The following is a 24,567-nucleotide window of genomic DNA, read 5'->3' as shown; positions in this document are numbered from 1 at the left end:
GAGCGGCCCCGGCGACCAATGGGGCGAAGCCTTGACGGGACGGGGATGGAGGAGGCGGGAGGAGAAGGTGGGACGGCTCCGGGGGGAGTGAAAACAATCAACAGGCGAAGCTGGAGGGGAGGGCGCGGGGGCAGGCTGAGCAGCGGCAGGAGCGGGCTGGGGGAGCCCCGGGGCTGCAGCCCCCCCGGCTGGGTGGAGATGAGACATCAAAGCCCTCTCTGCCCTGGGTGTGCGGAACCAGCTGCTCCAGCTGCAGCTTCTGGGGCCGTTCGGGAGCAAGATGAGGCAGGCACGGCAGGAGGGACCCGCGGCTGCCCTGCCTGCGCCGGGGCCGGGGTGTGAAAGTCCTCACTGAGGTGCCGGGGAAGGACAAGCCTCACTTTTCCCTCCCACACAGTCTCCCCAAGCCCCGGTCTTGGTGAAGCGGGCTGGGAGCGGGTTTCAGACCATGCTCCCATCTACAAGCAGCTGCACCGGTGCCTCTTCACCTGCCAGCTCTGGTTTGGTTCCTCTCTGGTGTCTTCACCCTGCCCTGCTCAGGGAGGGCAGAACTTCCTGAGCAGCTGCTACTGGGGGGTCCCACCAGCCTGTCCCACCAGCCACGCATCCCATCCAGCCCTGGGCACGGTCCTGGCTCAAGGACTCCTCTCTGCCCTCCACCTGCTTAACACTTGGGACTTCTCCTGCCTTTCTCCAAGCCAGAGGAACCTGTGGGGGTGGGTGCTGCTGCACAGCCTGTGGCCAAAGCCTCTCCCAGCCTCCTCGGCTCATCTGCTTGGAGAGCAACGCACCAGGCAGGGAACACTCTCAGGAATGGCAGATTTATTTGGCGTGTGAGCTATTTATTTATAAAAATGCCAAATCACCTTGTTCTGGGACCCCTGATGGCTCAGAAACCTGCTGGCATGGTGTGACTCTACTCAGCCAGGGCAACTTCACTTTGGGGCAGGAATCCCTTGGCCCTTTAGCCCCAAAACAGGGACAGGGTCTCTGAGAAACTTTGTCCTGGTCTTGATATGGATCTCAGACTAAAAACTAGATCAAGTTAGCAGACAGAAGAGGTTGATCAAGTCTCCTTCAGCAACTGAGAAAATAAAATAACAGTGCTGAAGCTTAATTGGAACTAAATCAATGAGGAACAGATCCAGACATTAATAAAGGGCTTTTGATTTCAAGAGGTAATGAAGATCAGACCATGACAATTGAGACAACTCTGGGCAGGGAAATATTCTGGCATTACTGTGGGCATTTTCCAGGCAGTTGGTAGAAGAGGAGCTGCACCTGCCTTGGCTGAGAGCTGACCAGCCTCCCTTGTCCCAGTGGTCAGGACTTATAAATAGGGTAGAGATCATCTGTGTTGGTTGGTTGGGAACTTTCTTCCTTCTCTGTGTGAAAGCAAATTATCTGTGTTTCTCCACTGAATAATTTCTGTGATTCCTTGAAGATCTGATGAATCAAAGCTGTGGATAATCCGCAGAAAATCATGTCTTTATTTACTACAGACCCTCGTTTATGGGAGATGACTCCTCACCCAGAAGAGGAGAGAACAAAACCTCCATTGAGACTCTTCTCCCTTCATCCCGTTAAGCATCTCAAATTGGGGAGTTTATCTTAGGGATCTGTCACCTTCCCGTCCCTCTGTGTCTTCTCAAGCCTTGTACATGCCTGCCCTGCAGACAGAGATGTGAGGGCACATGGACAGACATGTCCCCAGCAGCACTTTGGCCCAACCAGCTCAGGTACCAGGAGCTACACAGGGGATGGGCAGGTGGTGGGGGATCTGGGTTTCTGGCTTTGTTTGTATTTTCAAGGTGACTATTTTGTTTGTTACTGTCACTCGATGCTATTCGGGGGTGAAGGCTGGGGTCTGCCTGGGGGTCCTGCTCTCCCAGATGTGATGGCAGATCACATGGAGCCTCTGAGGAGGGAAAGGGGGGTAAGGGCAGCTCGTGGGCTGGGGGGGCAGCCCACCTTGCTTCACCTGGCACCCCCTGTTCTGGTCAGCAAGGCTCTCAGATGTCTCCAGCTCACAAGCACGGGTCCCACAGCTCACCCAGGACCCCAGTGAAGGGTTTCTGCACCCGGGGGGATGCCTGTGGCCCTGAGGCCTTTGGTCTGGGTCAGGGTGGGTGCCAACAAGCTCATTACAGGCTGGTGTCTTTGAAGGGCATCAGGGGGTGACCTCCACCATCCCCCAAGTGCATCTGCCCCCCTGCACACTTGCACCCCCCAGACAGGTTGGGAACCAACCAGCACCAACTATCCCAGCTCTGCCCCCCGGGGCAGGAGCCAGGGCACATCAGTCCAGGCTTCCTTCACCCCTCTGGTCTCTCTGGAGGGCTGCAGCTTTTCCTTGGCTCTCTTCCCAGAGCACACGAGTCCACCTCTCCTCCCGACCCCCCTGGGGAGGGGTCCTGCAGCCCTGTTCTGGGACAGTCACGTTCCTGCATGTGACAGGGGGATGAATGGGGCTGGCTGTTCTGCTGGAGACAAGGGGCAGCTCCGGGCCCCTTTGGAGACCCCCAGGGAAACAGCAGCCTCCTCGTGCCCTCAGCTGGTGCCCTTGGAACACAACTCAGCTCCAATGCTGGTGTCAAGGGTGGCTTAAACTGTCAGGATGAGGAAACTGCTGCTGAATTTAGCCCGGGCACAGTCCAGCAGTGCAGCATCCTGCAGGCTTCACAGGGTCCATCTTGGAGATGACACATCAGGCAAAATTAACTGGGGTTTTGCTGCTCTTGGTGCTTAACAGCTTCCCAGGCAAGCAGCTCAGCAGGGGACCTGGCAGGACTGGCCAGTCCTGTGCGTGGGGAGCTCAGAGGAGCCAGAGCTCAGGAAAGCACCAACTCCTCATTGACACATTGGGTGAGAAGGACACTGAGATGTGTCTTCACGCTACCTTTAAGCCTGGACCTAAGATTTCATTTAGAAACCAGGTGAGATGGTTCCAGATGGTTCCAGATCTCTGGATGAGGTCCTGCTGAAGACCATCATCAGTCTGTCAGTGTCTCCTGCTAGTGCTTCAACCATGTTTGTCGGGAAGAAAGGCAGGTCCATGCTGAGATGGAACCCTCCAGCCCTCACCATGTCCCAGGAACGAGGACTGAGCTTTTGCTTTTGACTCAGTGAGTGACCTGAACTGTCCCTGCCACACTCGGATGTCACCAGAGAAAGGGCCAAGAGGTAAAACCTAACCAGCATGAGCTTCTTGGCTCGTAGCAAAGCATGAGGGCAACCAGAAGAGTGTTACTAGGATGGAAGAGGTTGATCATCCCAAGGCCAAGCAAATGGCAGCCAAGTCTGGGGCTGCTTGTGCACTCTGGCACTGCCTTTGACCACTGACTTTTGGCCCAGCATTCCCACTCTGAGATGCTCACAGGAAGGAGCTCTCCAGAGCTCTGAGTTTGCTCCTGGCCTGTGGTTTGCAGCCCTCCAGCTCCCCGTGGAGCAAGTCATCCCAGAGCGTGGCCCTGCCTGGGACCTGCCTTTTAGCTTGGTTAGAGCTGCAACACCAAACAGAGCCAAGTCCCACGACACCGGCCAGAAAGCAGCTCCCCGGGGCCATCAGCGTGTCCCTGGGGTCTGGGGGAGGCCCAGATCAGGGCACCCATCCCTCAGCACTTTGCTTTTTTAAGTTGGTTGTGCTCTGCTTGTTGTGTGTGAGGATGTGAGGGGGGTCAGGCCAGGCACGTGGGGTCACAGGGCAAGGACATCATGGAAGGATGCGGGAAGGTTCCTCTCCCACCCTCCAAGGCAGGGACACACGCTCAGTCTCCTCCTGCAAAACCTCAGTGTTTACCTCAGGTGTCTCTGGGGGGAGGCTGGCAGCACCTGTGGAGCACTAATTGGTGTTAATCACCTTAAGCAGCCCCACCCCAGGCCTCCACCCCACCCACAGCCCCAGAGCCCTATTTCAGTCCAGCTGTAGGAGCTTCAGGTCTTGGGCTCAGTCCTAGCTCTGCCCTGCTTGGCTACAGTCTCTGCTGGGCTGCCCCATGGATGGGGCTTGATCCCACAATGTGCTTTGTCACCGTGAACTCACCCAAGGATTTAAAGCCCTGGTTGAACCTGGCTGCCTGCCTTCTCCAGCCCTGCTCTACCCACCTTGCTCAGGTACTGTGGGACAAGCCCTGGCTGGGGTATCCTCTTGGCTCCCTGTCCTTGTGGTGCCCTGGTGATGGGATGGTGCCTGGTGGTTGGGGGGCACCTCCAGGAACAGAGATGGAGGAGAGCTTTGTGGCTGAGTGGTGGTGGGAAGCCTGTCTCTAGAGGGAGAAGCTACATCCCAGTCAGCCCCCTGAGCTCCCTGTGAGGAGGCACTGGGAATCTGCCACACCTTGTTGCCTGTTGCAGCTCCTTTGCCTCCTCTGTTTCTGGAGCCCAGCTCTGGCTTCTTCCTTGGGTGCTTTTCTGCACCAAATGTTTTCATTCTTGTCGAGCCCTGTGGTGCTGCTGATGTCTGAACTTTGCCATGTCCCCCACCCTCTCCAGGCTGATGCCCTCAGTTTTAACCCCTGGCACAGCCAGGGTAGTAACACACAGCAGAGAGTCAGTGATGGTGCCACATCAGTCCTGCCCTCTCCTCCTCTCTCATGGCTGGTGTGAAGGCTCCATTGCCTTGGGAAGGCTTTGAAGCAACGGGATGAGATCTTGTCTCTGCTTTTGTCAACTGTCCCCATGTCTGGCCCATACCAGCCCAGGTGATCTGGTGCCAACCCCTGCTACAGATCCTCCAGCAATCCCAGGCTGGGTCCCACCAAGTTCTTCTGATGCTCTCCTCGGCAGAGGGCTACAAAACAGTCTTTGAGCACCTTCATCTGCTGGGGTGTGTGTGCTCCTCAGCAGCCACGTCCCCAGCCTCCTGCTGGCCAGGCTGGCTGAGCAGAGGAACAGGGTTTGTTTAGAACACAGGGAGGGAATGTCTCAGAAGGCATCTCTGTGCTGCAAAGCCAGATCCCTGCTGTTCCCACGAGCCCGTCCCGACCCCACGATTGATGAGGTTTTTTTGCTCGTAATTTCCTTATCAGCTGGGGCCAAGCAAAGTCAGAGCTGGCTGGGGGGGACAGGGTGTTTGCAGCTCTGGCTTCTGAGGCACAGGGAGGTTCATGGCAGTGGTCATGGCTAGCAAGGGATGCTTGCCAAGCTGCTTCTCTTTGAGGTTGTCTCTTAGTCCTGGTGTCAAGTCGAGGGTGCGTATGTGACTTCCTGCTTGGTGTTTGATAAACTGGGGCTTGCAAGCAGCAGAAGTCTGTTGTTGTCTTCAGATGTCTCAGAAGGAGGCCCTGGTTGCAAGCCACCAGAGTTCAGGACAACTGCTCTCCTTGGGGGTGGAGAGAGCTTTTAAGGAAGCCCCAGAAGCTGTGGACATCTGTTCTCCAAGGATGTTGCTGAAACTGCTGTGATGGGAGGATGTTGATCCTGACCTTGATGGTCTGTCCTGAGGTGTTCAGAAAGTAGCCCATGGCAGCATCTTCTCTGGGGTTTACTCACAGCAGTTTACTCACCAGTTGTGTTTGACCTGGGGATGAGCAGAGCTGAAGGGACAGCTGGAATACTCTCCCAGATGCCACAGCACAATTTTAAAAGGCCTTTTTTTTTTTCAGAAAAGTGGCAGTGGGTGGGTGGAGAGGAGCACTTGGGGTCCTCCTGGGGAAGCAGTGCCAACCCACCAGGGCAGTCCCACCTTTTGGGACCACAAGGGCAGGATTGTTGCTGTCACACTGGGAGGAACTGCCTGGCAGAGTGTCCCCCCTGAGGTGCTGCCTGGCCTGAGGGACACCCCACTTCACCCAGGGCTCTGCCGCTGCTGCCAGGGGAGGTCCCTGCTCTCCTGGCCAGGTGTGGAGCTGCGTGTCCCTGGGTGGCTCCTGGGTTGGTGGGTGGTGGGTTTGGAAGTGTGAGTGTGGCACGGGCAGTGCTGGAGCTTCAGCCCTTCCAGGTCCTGCTGGGACCTGCCCAGGGCTTCACAGCCTGGGCAGGCAGGAGGTGCTGCTGGCTGTGGGTGGGTAACCTGTCCTAGAGGGTGGGCTGTGTGCCCCTAGAACCTCTGGAGACTCAGACTGAATAACCATCCTGCCTTACTGACCTGCACTGGCCAGGTCCATGCATCCAGAGGCATTTTTGGGCTGGGAATCCTGTAGCTCAGTCACATTGAGGGACACAACAGGATGATGTTTCACCTGTGAGCACCCAGGGTCCCCCCAAATCACCCCTGGCCACCTTGCTGCAAAATGCTCCTGTGGAGCACAGGGAAGGGTGCAGTGAAGCACAGGAGCACAAGGGTTGGCTTTGCCAGGATTCCTGCTGGGCTTTATGTCCCCAGCTGTGTTGTCCTGAGCTGCTTTGGGAAGATCCCGTAGGAGCCTCCACTGGAAGCACTGGAGCCTGATCAGAGGTGGGCAGCAGTGCCTGGCAGCAGAGCTGGGGGGCAAGTGCTGCCCCCACTGCCCTTGATCAGCTCCTTGACCAAGTGACCAACATTGCTGGTCCCTCCTGCCCTGCTACTTGCTGTAGCCTCTGAGAAACCCTCAGTGTATTTCTGTGGGAACCTCATTGATCTGCTAGAAAATGAAAGTGGATTTGGGTTTTTGTTTGAAGTCTGAATGTTGTTTATTATCTTCCTGTACGTGGGGCAGCACAGTAGTACAAATCAGCTGGAAGGTGGGGATGTGTTTACTTCAGGGACAATCTTCCTGGGGTACGAATGCTCAGCTGAAGGAAATCCTAGCTCTGTCAGTGCAGGGACAAGCCCAGTCACTCTGTGTGAAGCCTGTGAAGAACCTGGGGACATCACCAGGCCCTCCTGTGCTTTTGCCAGGATGGGAACTGGAGACTGGCTGAGGAGCTGGTGCAAATCCTCCTTGGGCTGGGCAGGACAAGGTCAGCAGAGAAGCCACATCAGCCCCAGGACCCAGAAGATCAGTGGAAACTGCCCTGGACTGGTTCCCACTCTCTCCTGCCTTCCCTTCCCTTTCTCCTTAACAAGCTTCTGAGGAAAGTTTGGACAAAAGGGGTTATTGCTCCTGAAATAACTAAATATAATTATATAAAGATCAATGGCCCCTTCTTGAAGAGCCACCAACACAGCCTCATCTTCCTCAAGTGTTGCTGCCCTTTCCAGGAAATGGGGATGAGGAAACCCAGCAGGAGAGGGGCTGGGGGAACAAGATCTGATTTAGACTCTTAAATGATGGGGAGAGCAAGGCTGTTGTGGCAGCCCCAGGCCCTGCAGCTCCCAGCCACACTCCTCAGCTCTTTGCCAGCCATGGAGTCAGAACAGGGAATGTGCAAAATGCCTCGTAGCCAGTGGAAAAATCTCTCTGGAGTGAGAGAGGACAGAGGAAAACCCATGTGTGTGTCACCTCCCCTGAGACCTGAGAGAGGACGGGCTTGTTCTGTAGCCTGAGCTGTGCTTGTCCCTGGGGAAAGTGAGGAAAAGCCAAAGCTCCAGGGAGGGACTCAAAGCCTTCACTCTGGGCTCTGCTGGTAACTAATGACTTCCAGCAGCTTGGAAGGCAGGTCAGGGATGAGCTGGGAATGGCCAGAATTTCGTGTGGGTGGGGACTGGCACAACTGGCTGGTTCCCTCGTGCTGGTTTCAAACTCATCCGTGGAAACTGGATCCTCCTGGAAGAAAAGCAGGTTCATGAATGCCACCAAAGGACATGGGGACATCTCTGCAGCCCTGGCAGTGACATGGAGAAGGTTTTGTGTAACATGACTTGGGTTCCATTGCTCTGGCAGTCACTGAGCCACCCCAGAGTGGTGATGGTATCAGGCTGGGCTGTGACAGTCCTCTCTGGGCCAGGCACTGGGCACTTGAATTAGTGTCCCCAAAACAGTGTGAGAAAGAAGAGTTGGACTGAACCTTCTCATCCCCGTTAGTAATTCCCCTGCTGCTGCAAGGGGATCCTGAAAGAGGAGGTGGAAAGATAGTTTGGTGGACAGGCACAGGCTGGTTTGGGACTGAAGTGTCAGAGATCTGCTCATGCCCAGCAGCAAACACCCCAGGAGGTGCTCCCAGGTCAACTTCATGCCCAGAGCAGCCCCTCGGCTCCATCCATCCCTGAGCTCAGTGCCACCACCCTCCTGTTCCATTGGGAGCCCATCCCACCTCCCACTCGCTGGGCTGACATGAGCCTCTTCCAACCAGAGTGGCCAACTCCTCCTCACCAGGTTCCTGCAGGAGGGGACGTGCTGGGAACTCAGCCCCAGAGCCCAGGGTGAGTCAAGTGACAGGGGTGTGCCCAGGGGGTTCATCCTGCTGGAGCTAGAATAACACTCATGGGGGGAGGAAAAAAAAACCCCCAAAACAGCAACAAACCCTTACAGGAAAAAAAAAAAAACCCAAACAAAAAAAACCCAACAACAAAAAGGAGCTGCCTTGTAGCTGAAGGATGGCCTGGAGACAAACCCCAGCCCCACGTGTTGGGACTGACTGGTTCCATGTGAGGCTGCTCAATGGTGTCTCTGTGCTGGGGAGACACTGGCCCTCTGTGGAGGGCTGCACGTCCCAGGGGAGCTCCTGGGTCACAAGCAGCACATGTGACTGGGGACTTGCCCCAGTGTGGGGCCCCACCATGGCCAATCCATCTTGATGGGGAGTTATGGGCAGAGCGTGTGGACATCCTGCCTCGGGAAGCCTCTCCCTGCTTCCTGAGCTCCCTCCAGCAGGAGAGAGACAGAAGGAAAGGAACACTCTTATTTTCTTTGAGGGCTTCATGTTCAAAATGCTCCGGAGGCCCCATCTTAGGCTTTTAAAATCTTTTCTGGGGAACTTCCTGGGCTCCTGCACACAGGGGGTGTGCGAAGTGGTTCTTGTTGCTATGGGCTGGTGAGGCTTTTCTTGTGGACACCTCTTCAGCTGTCACCCACATCTCCCCTGGGATGCAAGATGGGAAAGCAGCACATGGGCAGTAGCTGATGCCCTCTGTTTAGCTGCTAACCATGATGAGGGGAGGCTCTTTTGTGCTGAGATGTTTCCCCACCAATGAATGTACCATGGACCCTGAAAATACTCGTGTTGCAGGTGAGGCAGCCCCGTGTGCTCTGTTGGCAGCCCCTGGAAGGAGAGAGCTGGGATGGCACGAGGGTCTCACCACCCAGTAGATCAAAGATGGGGGAAGGTCAGAGCACCAACAGCAGATGAAGTGAAAGTCAAGTGGAAGGAAGGTGCCTTGGTGCTCTGACATCAAGCTGTAGGAGAAAATAACACTCCCTACACTGAGCTAGGAATTTGATTAAAGTAAGGGAAGTATCTGGATCTTTCCAGACTCTGTCTCCTTCACTGTGAATCACCATCAATCTTCTCTGCTCTTCCTCTTGTGTAAATAACCTAATGTGACAGGGAACCCCAGAGCATCTCATCATCATCATCACCCTCCCTCCACCCACAACTGTCTTGTCCTTCCAACCCGCTGTGCTGCAGGTGTCCTGCTCTCCAGAGGATGCATCCAAATGCTTCACCAGCCTTTCCATCTGGACTTTTTCCTATAGTAGGGTAAAGCCTGCCAAGCCTGGGCAAGCAGCTCATCCTTCCTGGAGCAGATCCCCCCACCCTGAGGATGAGGACGGAGGCTTTGCAGATGCTCACGTGCATCCCACAGAAGTGTCTGTCACTGCCCTCACCTGCCTTTAGGTAACTCAGATTAACCTAAGGTCACTTCAGATCCCAGCCCTGCTTGCTCATTGCTGGGGGCTCTGGGTCTGCTGGCACTGAGCTGCCCTGTCTCAGATTCTTGAAGACCCACAGCCTCAGGTGTGGAGAACAAGGTGGTGGGACCCCTTTCCCCCCTGCACCCCAGCCCTGCAGCTGTGGGGACCCTGCCTTGGCTGTGCAGTGCTGGGGATGCAGAGCCAGGGGACCAGGCTGGGGGGACTCACACCAGCCCCCTCCTGAGGAGGAGAAAATCAATGTGCAATAAACCCCAGGAGCTGAATTCACGCTCCTGGGCTTGGATGGGGTGGAGGCTGCTCAGATGAGCTGGGCCCTGCCTGGTTGTTTTAAGCTGAAAGGCAAAATGTTCGTGTTTGTTACTTGAAAGCAAAGTTTGTTTCTGTCTTCTGCTAATTAACAGCCCGTGAGCAGCACCCAGACCCATCTCTGGGGCCACAAGTGTTGCAAAACCATGGAAAGGTTAATTGAAGGCAATGGGAGAACAAGAACCCAGCTTTAACCTTCTTGCTCTGCCCTCGTTATGCTCCCAGCGTGGTGCAGGCAGATTTAATGACTCCTCATTGCCCTGCTGCCTAATTAACCTTCTGCCCTGAGACGCAGACTCAAAAAGAACCTCCCTGCCCAGGAATGCTGGCAGCCCCAGGGTTAAAGGAGACCTCTCCAGCATTGCCCAGCTCAAGCCCCTGCATGGCTTCCAAAGGACTCCCATTAAGCAGAGAAGAGGAGCACTGGTTTGGTGTCTGTACTGGGGTGACCTGGTGGCAGCTGTAGGACAATGTTTGCCCATCATGCCTGATGTGGGGATGGCAGCAGAGGGAGGTGGCACCAGGACATCATGGAACAGGCAGAGCTGAAGTTCATCCAGGTGAGAATGCTCGTGGCAGAGGTGAGGGCTGGGTCATAGAATCCCAGACTGGTTTGGGTTGGGAAGGACCTTAAAGCCCATCCAGTCCCACCCCTGCATGGGCAGGACACCTCCCACCAGCCCAGGCTGCTCCCAGCCCCATCCAACCTGCCCTTCAACACTGCCAGGGATGGGGCAGCCACAGCTTCCCTGGGCAACCTGGGCCAGGCTCTCCCCACCCTCACAGCACAGAATTTCTTCCTAATATCTCATCTAAATCTCCCTCAGCTTAAAACCAATCTCCCTCATCCTCTCCCTCCCTGCCCTTGTCCCAAGCCCCTCCCCAGCTTTCCTGGAGCCCCTTCAGGCACTGGAAGGTGCTCTCAGGTTTCCCAGAACCTTCTCTTCTCCAGGCTGAGCAATCTCTACTCTCTCAGCCTGTCTCCAGAGCAGAGCTGCTCCAGCTCAGGGATCATCTTTGTCTCCTCTGGACTGGCTCTCACAGCTCCATGTCCATCTTGTGATGGGATGAGGGTCTGAGAGATGGTTGAGGCAGGGCAGAGGCCAGTGTCTTTTTGGCTTTTTTTTTTTTACAGGAATTACAGGGTGTTTTCTTGGTACCTCAGCCTGGGACAAGACAGTGGGTGCAAAGACAGCATGTGACGTTGTGACCAGTCTCCAGCAGGACTCTTGAGCACCTTAGTTGTCTTTCAACAGCCATGGAAAATTTGGGGCAAAATGTGGGCAGTGGAGAGACAATGAGCAGGAACATCTCAGTGGGGCCACAGCCACGTGATGGGAGAAAAATGCAGAAGCCAAAACTCAAGTGAGATAATGTCACCCCGAGCCCTCCTTGAAAGTGCAATGGTCTGCAAGGCTTATCTTGGCTTTGCTGGCAGTACATGAGTCTCTTCTTTTGATGTGTCAATGAACTGCAGAGAAGAAAGGACCGTGGGGAGTTCATTCCCTAGAACATTTCTCCAGAGATTAACTTCTTTCCAAGCTGCTGCTTTGCTCATATCCTGCCCGTCTGTGTGCAGAGACACGGGGTCATTGGCCCGGGCTGCTGGAAGTCCCAGTGTCCATGTGGGGTGTGTGGGGCTGGGCCAGGGCTCTGCTGTCCTCCATCTCCAGGCAGCTCCGAGTGCTTGGCCTTGCCCCTTGTGCTCAGATCTCCCCAACTTCTGGCTGGGGTACCACAGGAGGTGCTGTCCTGGGGGTGCAGGGCTGGGCTGTGATGGGCTGTGACAGCCCCGCTGGGGTCTAAGCAGCTGCTCTGTTGTCAGTGTGGACCTTTATGGATGTCTTGGGTACAAAAAAACCCCAACCAAACAAAGCGGAGGAGGTGCTGGCAGGGTGTCCAGAGGGAAGAGCCCGTGCAGCCCTGTCCCCTGCCACCTGCAGCCCAGGGGGTGCTGCCCCTGTGCTCCAGTGAAACAGCTGCATGGAAACTCTGGAGAGCAGCTCCCTCTGCTACTGGGCCTTCCCAAACTGCAGCTGCTTTGGATGCTGGGCTGAGCTCCCGCTCTGCTCTGGGCTGCAGAACTGCAGGGGGTGTCTCTGCTGCCAAACCGTGGTGCTAGTGAGGATTTCTAGGGGCCAGAAGGCAACTGTTGGGTGTCCTTGGTCTTGCCCCTTAGGAGGGGTGGCAGTGAGAGAGCCTGTGGCTGCTGGAAGGGCTGGGGGTTGCAGGGCCAGGCGCTGGCTGGCAGGGCTGCACGCCGGGCGTGTGAACACGGGGCGGTGCTGGGCCCAGAGGCTGAGCAGGTCCCCAGGGGCTGGCAAAGCTCTGCCCCTGGCTTCGGGGTTCAGCTCCAGCTGCTGGGGAAACCTTCCTTGGCCAAGTGTGTGGAGGTGAGCAGAGCTGGGCATCTCCTCCAGGCAGCCCAGCTGGCTTCACCAGCCCTCCCCTCAGCAGCACCAGGGTGGAGAAACGGGACCACAACCCCAAACAGCACCCGGGTCGCCAGCCCAGAAGGAGAAGGTCCACGGCCCCGTGAGCTAGGCAAGCCAGCCCAGCTCCGGGCTGAGCCTCAGGGCCCCGGGCTGCTGCCTGTGCCCCAGGGCGAGGGGCTGGTGTTGGCCAGAAGATGGTGCTGGAAGGAAAGTGATGGGAGACCTTCCTCCGCTCCCGGCGGCAGGGGAGGGGTTGGGATTCGTCCCCCGCCCCTCCTTCCTATAAGAACCTCTGAGAAAATAACTCAGCATGTTTAATGGTCCCAGCTCTGCCGCGCGGGGCCCGGGGAGTGAGTTATTGCCTCCAGCAGCTGCTGAGAGCGGAGCTGCAGGAGCTGGAAACCTGCCAGGACAGGCTGCTCCGGGCAGAGGGTTCTCCGGGTGACTAATGGAAGCACCGCCCTGACGGATGATGGTTTTAGGCTGATTTATTCGTCCCCAGGATCCTTCTCATCACGTCCTCCTGAGGGGGCTGGGCCGGGCCAGGCTGCCCCACGGGGGGAATGATGCTGGGGATTCCCCCAAAAAAGAGCGAGTTGCACGGGGAGGACCCCACCCTGGGGAAGGTGGTTGGTTTTTTGGGGGGGTTGTCCCTCTTGGGAAGGATGTGAAGATGCAGGAATCATTTCTTTCTGCTGGGGCTGTGCCTGTGCTGCATGATCCCAGGGCCAGGGAACCTCTGGCACGGGCTCTGGAGCTGCCCTGGCACCTCGGGACCCCCCCAGTGCTGCTGCTTGTGCTGTGGCTGCTCCCCCCCTGCCCTCCTGCTCCCCCCCTGCCCTCCTGCTCCGTGTCCTCCCCCACCACCTCCCCCTGCTCCCTCCATCCTCTCTCCGTGCCTGCAGGATGCAGCTCCTGGCGCAGGGGGATGACCTGCCCCGAGGACAGAAGCAGCGCAGCCACCAGCCCTCAGTGCAGGCTCTTTCCTCCTCCCCCTCTCCAGCCTGGGCTTGTAGCCGGGGATGGTGGCAACCCCTTGTGGCCTCGAGCCCCTGGGCAGCAGGACCGCGGGGCCCCAGCCTGGGATGGTGCCGAGGTGGGGATGGAGACGTGCTGGGGTTGGGACCTCCCTGCCCTTCCCTGCCAGCCCTGAGCCCTGCTGGAGCTGGGACACGTTTCTCACTGTTCAAAGTCCTGGCAAGACCCGAGCAGGGCTGCTCCAGCCCGAGTGCTGCTCCAGCACATCCCCAGCCCAGCAGGGCCTTTGGTGGGAATGTCCAGCAGCTGCTGCCCACAGCAGAGCTCACTGCAGCCCAGGAGCTGCTGCACAGGAGCTGGTCACTGTGCTGGGTCTATTATTCCAGGCTTCCAAGCTGGGACAGTTTAAATAAGAGACTTCCAGAAAGTTAGGAGTGAAACTTCCAGTTAGCTGGAGTGTGTGGATGAATCCCACTGCCAGGAAGAAGCTACTTTAGGATCATGCTCAGGTGGTAACCAGGAGTGAAGGTTGTGGCATTCATCTTCTAATGGTGAGTCTGATGGTGGATCAGGGACTTGGCACTGAGAACATTCCTTCTGTCCCCTGGGGGGTACAGGGCGGGGCTGGTGTCCCCATCCCTGCAGGTATCTAAAAGCTGTGTAGATGTGATGCTGGGGGATGTGGTTTAGTGGTGGCCTTGGCAGTGCCAAGTTGGACTAGTTGACCTCAGAGATCTCTTCCAACCAGAATGATTCCATGTTTCCCACTCTGAGGAACTGCAGCCTTTGGGGACTGTGCCCTCTGGGTGGCTGGGTGCACCCCCAACCTGCAGGGAGGAGGGAGAGCTGGGGGCAGAGGGGACCTGACCCTTCTGGGGGGTGTTACGGGGTAGGAGGGGGCTGGAATTTATTCTGAGCTCATCAGGTAATTAAATCATTATCCTGGAGGATCATGATTTATGGTTATGGCTCTCAAAGCCCGGGTGGTTGGTGGTCCCAGGTGCTGTGCCATGGCAAGGGGAGCTGGTAGAGAGGAGAGTGTCTTTAGGTGTGCCTTGGGGACAGGGGCTCCTAGAGGACCATTGTCCCTTCTGTAGGGGGGACACTGAGTTTGGACATCCTTTCAACTGCAAACAGTCTCCACTGGGATCCCTGGGCCTATTATAGGCTGATTAAATATTAAAACAATTCATTTTGTACTTAAACTGTTCCGAAGGCTCCTGCTGATGGTGACTTTGAAGTCTGTGGTGAAGGGTTTGCTCTTGTTTTCTCCTCCCCCCATCCCCACCTTTCCCCAGGCAGGAAGAGGAGGGTGAGCCCTGCCCAGGTCTGGATCTCCCAGCTCCAGGGGCTGGTGCATGGAGATGAAACCACCCCCAAGCATCATTTGATGTCTTCAGGACCTGAGCCTGAAGCATCCAAGATCTGGGTGCAAGACCTCTGCTGGCCTTGGTGACCCCCAACCACATGATGTCCTGCCCCCCCGGGTTGGTGGGCTGCTGGGGGGGGGCAGCAAACATGCTGCATGGAGCACCAGCCTGCACAAGCCTCATCCAACCTGCCCTTGAACACCTCCAGGCTTCCACAACCTCCCTGGGCAACCTGTTCCAGCACCTCACTACCCTCATGCTGAAGAATTTCTTCCTGATGGCTCACCTCAGTCTCCCCTCTGCCAGTTTAAAACCACCACCCCTGTCCTCTCACTGCCCTCTCTGGTGAAAAGCCCCTCCCCAGCTTTCCTGGAGCCCCTTCAGGCACTGGAAGGTGCTCTCAGGTCTCCCTGGAGCCTTCTCTTCTCCAGGCTGAACACCCCAACTCTCCCAGCCTGTCTCCAGAGCAGAGCTGCTCCAGCCCTCCCATCATCTCCATCTCACCTCCTCTGGACCCTCTCCAACAGCTCTCAGCCCAGGTCCTGGTATCTCAGACCACCTGCAGCAGCAAAGAGAGCAGGACAACTCCCGGGAGACAAGAGCTTGCTCGTGGTCTGCTGGGGCCAAGGTCCAGGGCAGGACCCTCACCCTTGGAAGGAGGTTTGAGCACCTGGAGGGCTCAGGGCTTGAATTTCCAGCTGCACCTTCTCTGTTGATCTGCTCTGTCCCAGCTCAGGAGTCAGACTGGATCTCCTCTGCGTTGGTGAGTGGCAAATATTTCATCTCCCCCAGCTGGATCCAGCTTCCTCCCCCTTTCCTCCCCCTTCTCCAGCCCCATCTTCTCCATCTGCTGGATGTGAAACCCAGCAAACTCTCAGCAGAGCTCATTACTCGGGGCCCCTTGCTCTGGGAGGGCTGAAGGTCCTCACGTAATGATTGGGAGGTGATTTGTATTTAAGGAGCTTGGCTTTCAGATGCTGGGGGAGGAGGAATGAAATCATTGAGAGCTGGTGGGGAAGGGAAGGGGAGTGAGCCCTGGGCAGAGGGACAGGACAGGGGCTTCTCGTCATCCAGAAGCATTTCCAGAGGCAGAAACCCAAGGCTCAAAACTCTTTGGTGCAGGATCAGAGCTGCCCTGGGGTGGGACATGCCAAGAGGTGGCTGATGCTCAGCACAGGTGGCCAACCAGGTGGGACAGCAGGTCATCTGGCCCTCATGTCTTGGTGGGACATGGTTGTCTTGGCCACACTAGACCCCCCTTTTCCTCCTTTTGCTGCCTCCCCCAGCTCTCTGCTGGTGGCACGTTTGAAGTAATAAAGCCAGTTTCCCAGTCCTGGCCCAAAATGCTGGGGAATCTTGGGATGAACTCTCCTGCAGCAGCTGCTGATCAGGCAAAAGGGTGAGCGGGGCTGGATACCACAGTGATGTCTATGAGGCTGTGCAGGGTGGACTTGGTGGCCCAGAGCCATGTGGAGATCACAGTTTGCTGATGGAAATTGGCCATAGGAGCCTCCAAGAGTGTTTCTCTGGCCTCAAAGCAAAAGGAGACCCTGCAGGGAAACTGAGGCACAAAGGGGTGATATGAATTGCCTGGAAAAAGGTCAGAAGGGCAGAGTGTTACTTGCCTGCAGGTTCAGCAAAGGGGATGTGGAGCTCAGACTTGGGCTGAGCCAACACTGCCCTGCTTTCCTGCACCAAAGCTCCTTCCAGCCCTTTTCCTTCCTTTCTTTATTTTTTTCTGATCAAATTACCAAAAAAATCCCCCAGCCTGACCTGGTTCCACCTAAAAATAAGTGTGACAGAGTGCTGGGGGTCAGTGGCAGCTCAGCAGGGGGTGTCTGGCTGTGCCTCCCTCTGTCCCCAAGCCCAGCATGGGGAGCAGATGGTGGTTGAGGCAGGACTTACTCCTCAGAAGCCGTGGTTGGAAGTACTGGGGGATGCCCCGTGGGCTGGTGCTCCCAGGAACCTGCCCAGCTCCGTGGGGAGCAATGTGAGATGTAGGTGTAGCAGCTTCTGTGCCTGTGAGCCCTGCTATGGTGCTCCCCGCTGGGATTGCACCCTGGGCATCCTCACAGGATGCCTGAGCCCCCTCCTGAGGACTGGCAGGTGGGGAGGGGACACCTCTGCTTTGGAGAGAGATGGACAAGGGCCTCCTGGCCCCAGGGGGTCATATGGCTCAAGGCTGATCAGTGGTAGCCCTGCTGAGGAGGTGCTGGAGCAGAGCAAGCTCTGGATGCTGCATTGTAGGCTGGAGGCAGCAGGAGGGTTGCTGGTGACAGCACTGGGGAGACTGGGGACGTGCCAACAGCTGGTGCAGGCTCAGAATTTACTTAAAATGACCCTGTCCTGTGTCTCCAGGAGCCTCCTTGAGCTCTGCTCAAAGCCTCACCCGCACAGGACACTGCTCCCTGCTGCAGAGCAGGGGCCAGACAAGGTCTGCCCAGCAGAGCTCTCCTTGCCTGTCCCCTCCCCTGCTCTGTGTCCCCTCCCCTGCTCTGTGTCCCCTCCCCTGCTCTGTGTCCCCTCCCCTGCTCTGTGTCCCCTGTGTGTCCCCACAGCTGCCCAGAGGGAAGCAAGTGATGATTTCCCAGCACAGAGGGTTTGGGGTGTCTTGTGCCAGCAGGTTCCCTTGGGGACACAGCAGGTCTCTGCCCCAAACACACACGTCTTCTCTCTGCTCGTGACCACTTCACACCCCAGACAAAGTCCCCCTCAGGCAGAGGTTTAATTAACCAGACTAATCACCCCTTCACCCCCACATTCCCCTCCTGGGCTGTGCTGGCTGCTGTGCCCAGATCTCCTACTTGGGATCCAGGGTGAGAACCAGGGATGGAGCCAAATTCGGCAGGCACACCTGGCAGGTGAGGTGCTTGGCCTCTCAGGTGCCTCCTGAGAACACTCCTGGCCCAGAACTGCTTAGAAAATCTATCAGCTTGTTTCTCTATCTGTGAGGCTGGGGGGGGTACAGAGCTTTGCAGCAGTAGAAGTATTTTCCTGGGGAAAAAAAATTAAAAATCAGTGGTAAAGAGAGTGTTGCAGAGCCACACCAGGGCGTGGGATGAGCCTGAAATATTTATTATCAATACCAAAGCTGTTTATTTTTTGCATATTAAATAGGTCATCTATCTCATTAATACAACCTCTGTGTCTGGTGCTGGCCCTGCTGGGCAGGAGAAACCTTCTGATTCTGGGAAGGTGGGAGTCCCTGCTTGGGCTGGGCAACCTGCCTTCCTCAGCAGTCATCCTCCTGGGGAGGTTTGCAGCAGGGTTGGGTCTCCCTCGTGTAGAGCTGGGGCCTCTTCCAGCACCTCCCAGGACCTGGTCCAGAAACACCACCAAGGGGTGTGCTCAGAGCAGGGGGTGCAGGATGAAGCCTCAGCCCACCCAGGGATTCCCGGTGTCAAGATGGATAAACCACTTCACTGAGACTGGGCTCCAGCCTTGGAATGGGACTGCACCAGCCAGACCCTGGGGACCCTGGAAGTGACTGGGAGGCACATGGTGACAGCAAATGCTCCTTCCCCCCCTTCAGAGACATCATTAAGCAAATATCTACAAAGCTTCCCGAGCTTCAGAGGCTGAAATCTTGAAGTTAGCTGGATGCTTAAGTGCATCAGGACCTAATTGCTGCCAAGTCCAGGTGTCGGGGGGAAACCAGGGCTGCACGAAGCCCCTGCATTTTAAGATCCCCATCCAGTGCCATTAACCCCACGTCAATCTACGAGGGCCTTCCAGGAGCCAGGGAAAGCTGGGCATCCCCATGGAATTTCCTTCCACCTGCAGTGCAGCCCCTCTTCCTCACCTCACAGCAACGTGGAGAACAGCACCAGGCTCCAGAGCTGACTCTCCTCATCCCCACGAGCAACCCACATCCACCCTTTGTGCCTCAGTTTCCCCTGTTTCCAGCTGAGAGGTAGGTCCCCCCGGGGATCCTGTTGCTTTGAGGACTTGAGGTGTGCTCCAGGAGTCAAACAAGTCCGGGATTGGACTTGCAAGAGAGCAGAGGGGGGAAGCATGAGAGATGTGAGCACGTGGGGGTCAGAACAATCTTGCAGGCTGGTGGTGAGCAGTTGTGTTTAGTTTGACTTCAGCAGGGCGGGGGGGTTTCTGAGAGCAAGCTGGTTGGCGTGGCCAAGAGCCAAGGGATCCTTCTGAAACTCCAAGGGATGCTTCTGAAAACCAACCTGCTGCATGTCCCTCTGCAGACACCTTGGCTGTTCCTCGCCTCCCTTTCTGCTTGGCCCCAGCCTCGGGGCAGGAGCCAGTCCTGGGCTCCTCTTGGCCAGCAGAGGGAAGCAAGCCTCATAGGATGGGCGTGTGGACCCTTCTGGCCAGGCATGGTGAGTTCTCACTTGGGCAGTTTGTACCCCAGCTCAGACTGTGCTCTCCGAGGGGAGGTCCAAGCAGCACCTGGGGTGGCCCGGGCCAGGGACTGCTCCCCCAGGCAGGGCAGGTTCAGCCATTCTCTGCAGCAAAGTCCAAGAGCAAACATGGGTGCAACCAGGCTCAGGAGCACAGGTAGGTTCTGAAGGTCCAAGCCGCCAATTTCCAGGGCTAGGGCTTGCACTGAAACTCTGCAGCTGGGTGGCCTCCGAGGTCCCTTCAGCCCAACCCACCGTGTCCCACAGGCACACACCCTTCCTGCAGGCAGACAGGTACCTAATGAAGCAAAACCACTTTTCCGACCCAATCTCCTCCCCGGCCGTGGTGGCTGCAGCTCCACCAGCCTTGCTTTTAGCCAACGCCTGCAAGCCCATCCCTGCACGGGGGGTGTGCCAGGCCCGTGGCACCAGGTTCTGCCACCCCTGCCTGCTGGCCCAGCCCCAGGCAGGATTCCAGGGGCCGGGAGGCTCCCAGGGCTGGCTCTGTGATTCCTTCCACGCTGCTGACCCAGCTGCCCGGGCAGGGCTTCGTGCCAGCCTCTCTGCACTGATTATCTTTTTCTCTCTCCCTTTCTTTTCCTTTTTTTTTATTATTTTTTTTTTTTCCTAAAGGAACCTCTGAGGCGGGCGGGAAAAAAGGCATGAATGATTCATGGATGCAGGGGGGGAAAGAGGGAGAGAGAGAAAGAGAGAGAGAGAGATTAAGAGAGAGGAGCTTCAAAGTGACTGGAGCCGATTTGAAGTCCTGAGTGTTCCTGTGCTGGGTAGGCCAGTAATTCACCAGAGAGGCCCCGTCAAGCTCCCCCCACCCTCCAGCCCAGCCTCATCCCTGCTGCCTCCTCCTCCTCCTCCTCTCTGCAAACACAGCCTCCGAATCACAAGTTCAAAGTTCAGCATCATCTAATGATGTGAAGGTCTCCCAGCCCCTCGGTGAGTGGCATCTGTTCCTAGGCACAGCCCTTCCCTGGTGGCTTAGCCTGCCTGAAAATCAAATCAAAATTAAACCAGGAAAAAAAAATAGAGGAGGAGGAGGAGGAAGAGGGGAATGAGATGCAGGGATCATTTTTTTTTTTTTTTAAAGGAAGTATAAAAATCTACTGGTGGAGAAGTGCCTTTGATTCTCAATATTTAAAAAAGCCCATTAGATTTACATGTAATGAGAATACTGAGGCTCCTGCCTTGATTTGTATTCACTGGCCACCCCGGGCAGAGCTGGGGAGGGGGAAAGGAAAATCCAGCTGTCGCCTTCGTCGGGAGCAACCAGCCCCAGTGCCCGGGGGGGTGGGAGATGGAGGGATGGGTTGTGCCCCTCTCTGTTTTGGGGGAGTGGGATTTTTTTAAAGGAATTTTTATGATGGTGAAACTGGTGGCAGCACCAGCAGGTGGTGAAAACTCAGTATCCCTTGGCAGGGAAGTTCAGGCATTTCCGAACGTGGTTTTGCTGTGCTCAGAAAGGGAATTCCTTGTCTGTGGGATGCAAGTCTTGAAATAATTTATTTCCTTTTAATTTTGCCTAAAAGTGACGTTTTGCTCCTTCGGTTTAATGTTGTAATTGAATTAAGTGCATGTGCTACCCTGATAAACCTGCAGGAGAAGTGGGGGGTGTGTAGAGCAAGTCCTGCAAGACCCGTGCTGGGTTGTGCCACAAAGTAATGACACAGTAATGAATGGCTCATATTCTAATTAGCTTTACATGCTCACTTTATTTTATTAATCAAAGGCATTAACATTCACTGGCCTAATGAAACAGTTAGATGTTCTAATACTTCCAAAAGAGAGGAAGTGAGAAGAGCCCAGAGCCAATTAGGGTAGCAGCTGATTTTAGAAATAAAAACCATCTGAAACTGTTGCCTGGCTACAATAAGGTTCTCAAACACTGCAAATGTTCCCATTTGCGAAATGAAAAGCGCAGAAAATCGAATCAGAAGCTTTAAAATCATGTTTAAAATAGAAGAAATGACAGAGTTTGCCATCCTATTATATCATAATGTGCCATGACATGTCAGTAGTCCCACCAGCTAACGAGGTGTGCAGGGCTCTGAGGGCAACAGAAAGAACTGATGTTGGACAAACAAAGTTGTCACCAGTATTAGACCAAAGTTCACATTTAATTTCCAAGTGGACTTTCAGGGATTTCTAAAGTATGTTTGGGAAGTGAAACATTCTAAATCAGGCAGGGAATCAAAATGAAATGATTTTGTGGAAACGTTTCAGTTTTGGCTTGGGCTTTTTAAAAAGGAAAACTCAGTGCTGGGGTTTTCCAGGAGCCCAGATCCCAGCAGGACTGAGTAGATCTTGAAGCCTTGGATGGCTGGCTGTGGTGTAGGCACTGGTGATTGGATATATTACACAAAAGGAGTACTTGGGCTGCCCAGTGAGGGTCACATACAAACCTCACTCTTGGAACAAGCCATCCTGTTGGCTCCAGGCCTTCATCCCCTCTCCCACTGATCCATGTCCTTTGCTTTTGTTCTTCACAGATAACAACATTAAAACCTGACCTCGGATTTCTGCTTTCTGCAGCTGGTAGAGGAATGACTACCTCTGGGCAGTGCCTTCAGGCCTTTCTCCAAGTGAGACTTCAACTCTGTCCTGCAGCATCAGCCACGATGTCAACACCCACCACGGGCTCTGCCTTGGCTTTCTCTCCAGCTGGTGCAGGCAGCCACGGCAGGCAGGGAGCCTGGCACCTGCCTCAGGTATGAGGGATGTCAGCTGCTTTTTGCCTCTGTTCACCCAGACTAGATCTTGGGGTACTTTGCCTCACCTCTCATGGGATGTCAGAAGATGAGAGGTCCCAGCCCGGGCCAGTGGAGAGCCAGGGACCTGACACAGCCTGCATCAGCCTTGCTTGTGCCTGGCACAGGTAACGAGCTGCAAGTCACTGGTTTCTTTTTTCTTTCTCCTTGTAGAAGCTGGCAGGGAAGGAGAGAGGAGCAGCTCAGACCTTAATGCTTCACATCCAGGTGCTTCAGTGAGGATGGAGGTATCCCACCATGGCCACCGCCTCTTGGAAGAAGAGGTCTGTGAGTCCATGCCTACTGCAGATCTCCCTCTTACAAGAAATTTCCACCTGCGAGGTGGGTGCTGGTGTGAGCCATGGGAGAGGCACCCTGAGCCCAGACCAGCCTGGCTTAGTTCCTCAGAATCATGTTGGGATCATACGGACATTTAAACCTGAATTAGTGGGAGGAGACAGTTGTCCAAATGTGCAGTGTTGAGAGGTCAACCTGAACTTCCTGGTTTGGTTTAAGTTTTAAAAGTAATGTAATGGTAGACGGGGAAAAGAGTGAGGCTTGGGGATGGAGAGAAGAGTGGGACAGAAGGAAAGGATGGATGGGAGAGGAGGGCTTGGAGCAGGGAGGGGCAGAAATGTGCAGCTGGTGTTAATGAGAGGGAGAAGGATCAAAGCAGCAGCATATTATCTGCTTTTGTTTCCCTGGTGGACCCTTGTATCTCCTGCATGGTCCTTCTCTCCTCTCACCCCAGTTCCTGCTGCTGCTCCAGCTGGTTGCAGCCACCCAGGGTGGGCTCTTCTCCATGAGTGGCTGGAAGCAGGTCAGGGAAAGCTGCAATTAGGAGCCTGAGGTGAAAATTGCTCAGGCCCACCAAGGCTCACCCTGGCACGTCTGATTGCACTCCCAGAGCACTAGCACAGAGCAAGCCAGTGAGGAGGAAACACAGACTACGTGGTTTAAAAAGCTTCCAGGCCAGAGTCAGCATTTCTGCCCGGCCTCATGGATTATTGAGCAGGGGACTTGTTGATGCACACTTACATTTCTCTCCCAGTGGAGCTGATGATCTTCCCTCCCCCGAACGCTGCGGTGGCTGAGCAGGGCTGGGCTGGTGAGGGCTGTGGGTCAGAGGATCTATGTCATGGCCATGGCTGGCCCTGGCAATGGTGCTGGGGAGGAGCTGGGGGGCAGGGATGGGAGAGAGGGGTCTATGGGAGGCAGGAAAGTGGGAGAAGTGCCGTTGGAAGCGAGTGGTGTTAATGAAATATTCAGCAGTGGTGGGCCTGGACACGTTGCCGAAATTGCAGAAGCAGAGATGATTAATATTTAACAGGGTGAGCTGCCACTTGGCTGCTCTCTGCACAGAGATTCCACCCCACATGCACACACCCCCCTTTCGTCCCTCTTCCCACCCTCCTCTGCCTCCCCCAAACTCCACCACCCTTCGTTGGCCCAAACCAATGGCTCCCACCACAGTGGTGTGGCTGGGGGAGGTTCCCTCCATGAGGCAACCTCAAGGGAGGTTCAGGTCCAAGAGTTGCCTGGTGGGAAAAGCACCAGGAGGTGGGGGAAGGTAGTGGAGAGAAAGCACATCATTTATTTTTCATGGGGATGGGAGAGCAGGTTGTCCTATTTAGTCACATTAGCTGCTCTGTTAACACAACAGGAGGAAAAAAAAAAAAAAGGAGAAAAAGGATGAATAAACACTTGGAGCTGAAGAAGGTTGTTCTTTGGGAAAAGAGGGACTGGTCTTTCAGGGGGTTAAATGGTTTGGCTCCTGCTGAGTCTCCCTTGGGGTGTCCCATGCAGATGATGGACAGCTGAGAAGAGAGGGAGTGCACCAGGCTCTTCACCAGCTGGTTTGGTGCAGGTGGAGTGGCCCCAGGTGTGGGTGGGTATTTGGGACACTCCCCCCATCTCTCCAGCTGGTGTGGAGACAGGTAAGACCCAGCAGACCGGAGGAGCTCCCTGTGACCATCCCCACAGGAGCTCCCTCCTGGTCCTCTTGCAAACCCTCCCCAAGCCCCTCTTTGCTCAGAGCCCTCTCAGGAGCTGTGAGAAGAGGTTGTGCAGTTACTGAGCTCACCAGGCTGACTGTGGGCTCCGTGGGTTGAGCTTTTTCCAAATCAGTTTTTCTTCCATCTTCTGCCTCTTGTTATGCATTTAGGTAGATGCTCCTTCATTTAGGAGTCATCTCTGCACTCAGGGGTTGTGATGCTCCTGGTGCAGACAGGTTCTAGTCTGGCTGCTCTGAACTTCAAGGTGGTAAACCAACACAAGTAGAGAACAAGAAGATGTAAAGTCCACTTACCCACTGGAATCACTAATTCAAAAATTACTTGTAATGACTAATTTCTGAAGGTGCATCAGGGACTTGGGAAGATGAGCTGGCCCTTGATGAGATGAGCTTGAAGACCTCAACCTTCTCCATCTGCAGAGCTGGGATTTCTGGGAGCAGGTTTGTGTCCCAACCACATGGGTTTCCAAGACAGCCACAGGGTGTAAATATGAGTGAGTCTCCTGTGGGACCAGTGTGTGGACTCCATGCAAATTACTGCTAATTTGAGAAGAGGATGTGTTGTGGGAAAGCTGGTCTAATCCAGCTCTGTCCATGAAATCCAGGAGAGAATTTCCTTACCAGTAAGGAAACCTAAAGATTTCAGTGCACTTTTTAAAGGTGATCAATG

At 55.4% G+C, this 24,567-nt stretch overlaps 1 long non-coding RNA gene across 1 annotated transcript; it reads right to left on the bottom strand.

Moving 5' to 3' along the window:
* Nucleotides 1–20,833: 20,833 nt before the first annotated feature.
* On the bottom strand, nucleotides 20,834–23,125 carry LOC127389592 (uncharacterized). The gene is made up of 2 exons (XR_007890667.1): nucleotides 22,922–23,125; nucleotides 20,834–22,060 (listed from the first exon to the last, which is right to left on the bottom strand). It is a non-coding gene; the product is annotated as an uncharacterized LOC127389592 (long non-coding RNA).
* Nucleotides 23,126–24,567: the final 1,442 nt, after the last annotated feature.

The sequence above is a fragment of the Apus apus genome, chromosome 12 (genome assembly GCF_020740795.1).
Source record: "Apus apus isolate bApuApu2 chromosome 12, bApuApu2.pri.cur, whole genome shotgun sequence".
Classification (NCBI taxonomy): domain Eukaryota; kingdom Metazoa; phylum Chordata; class Aves; order Apodiformes; family Apodidae; genus Apus; species Apus apus.
Note: the sequence above shows the minus strand (reverse complement) of the source record. Positions and strands in the feature narration are given on the sequence as shown.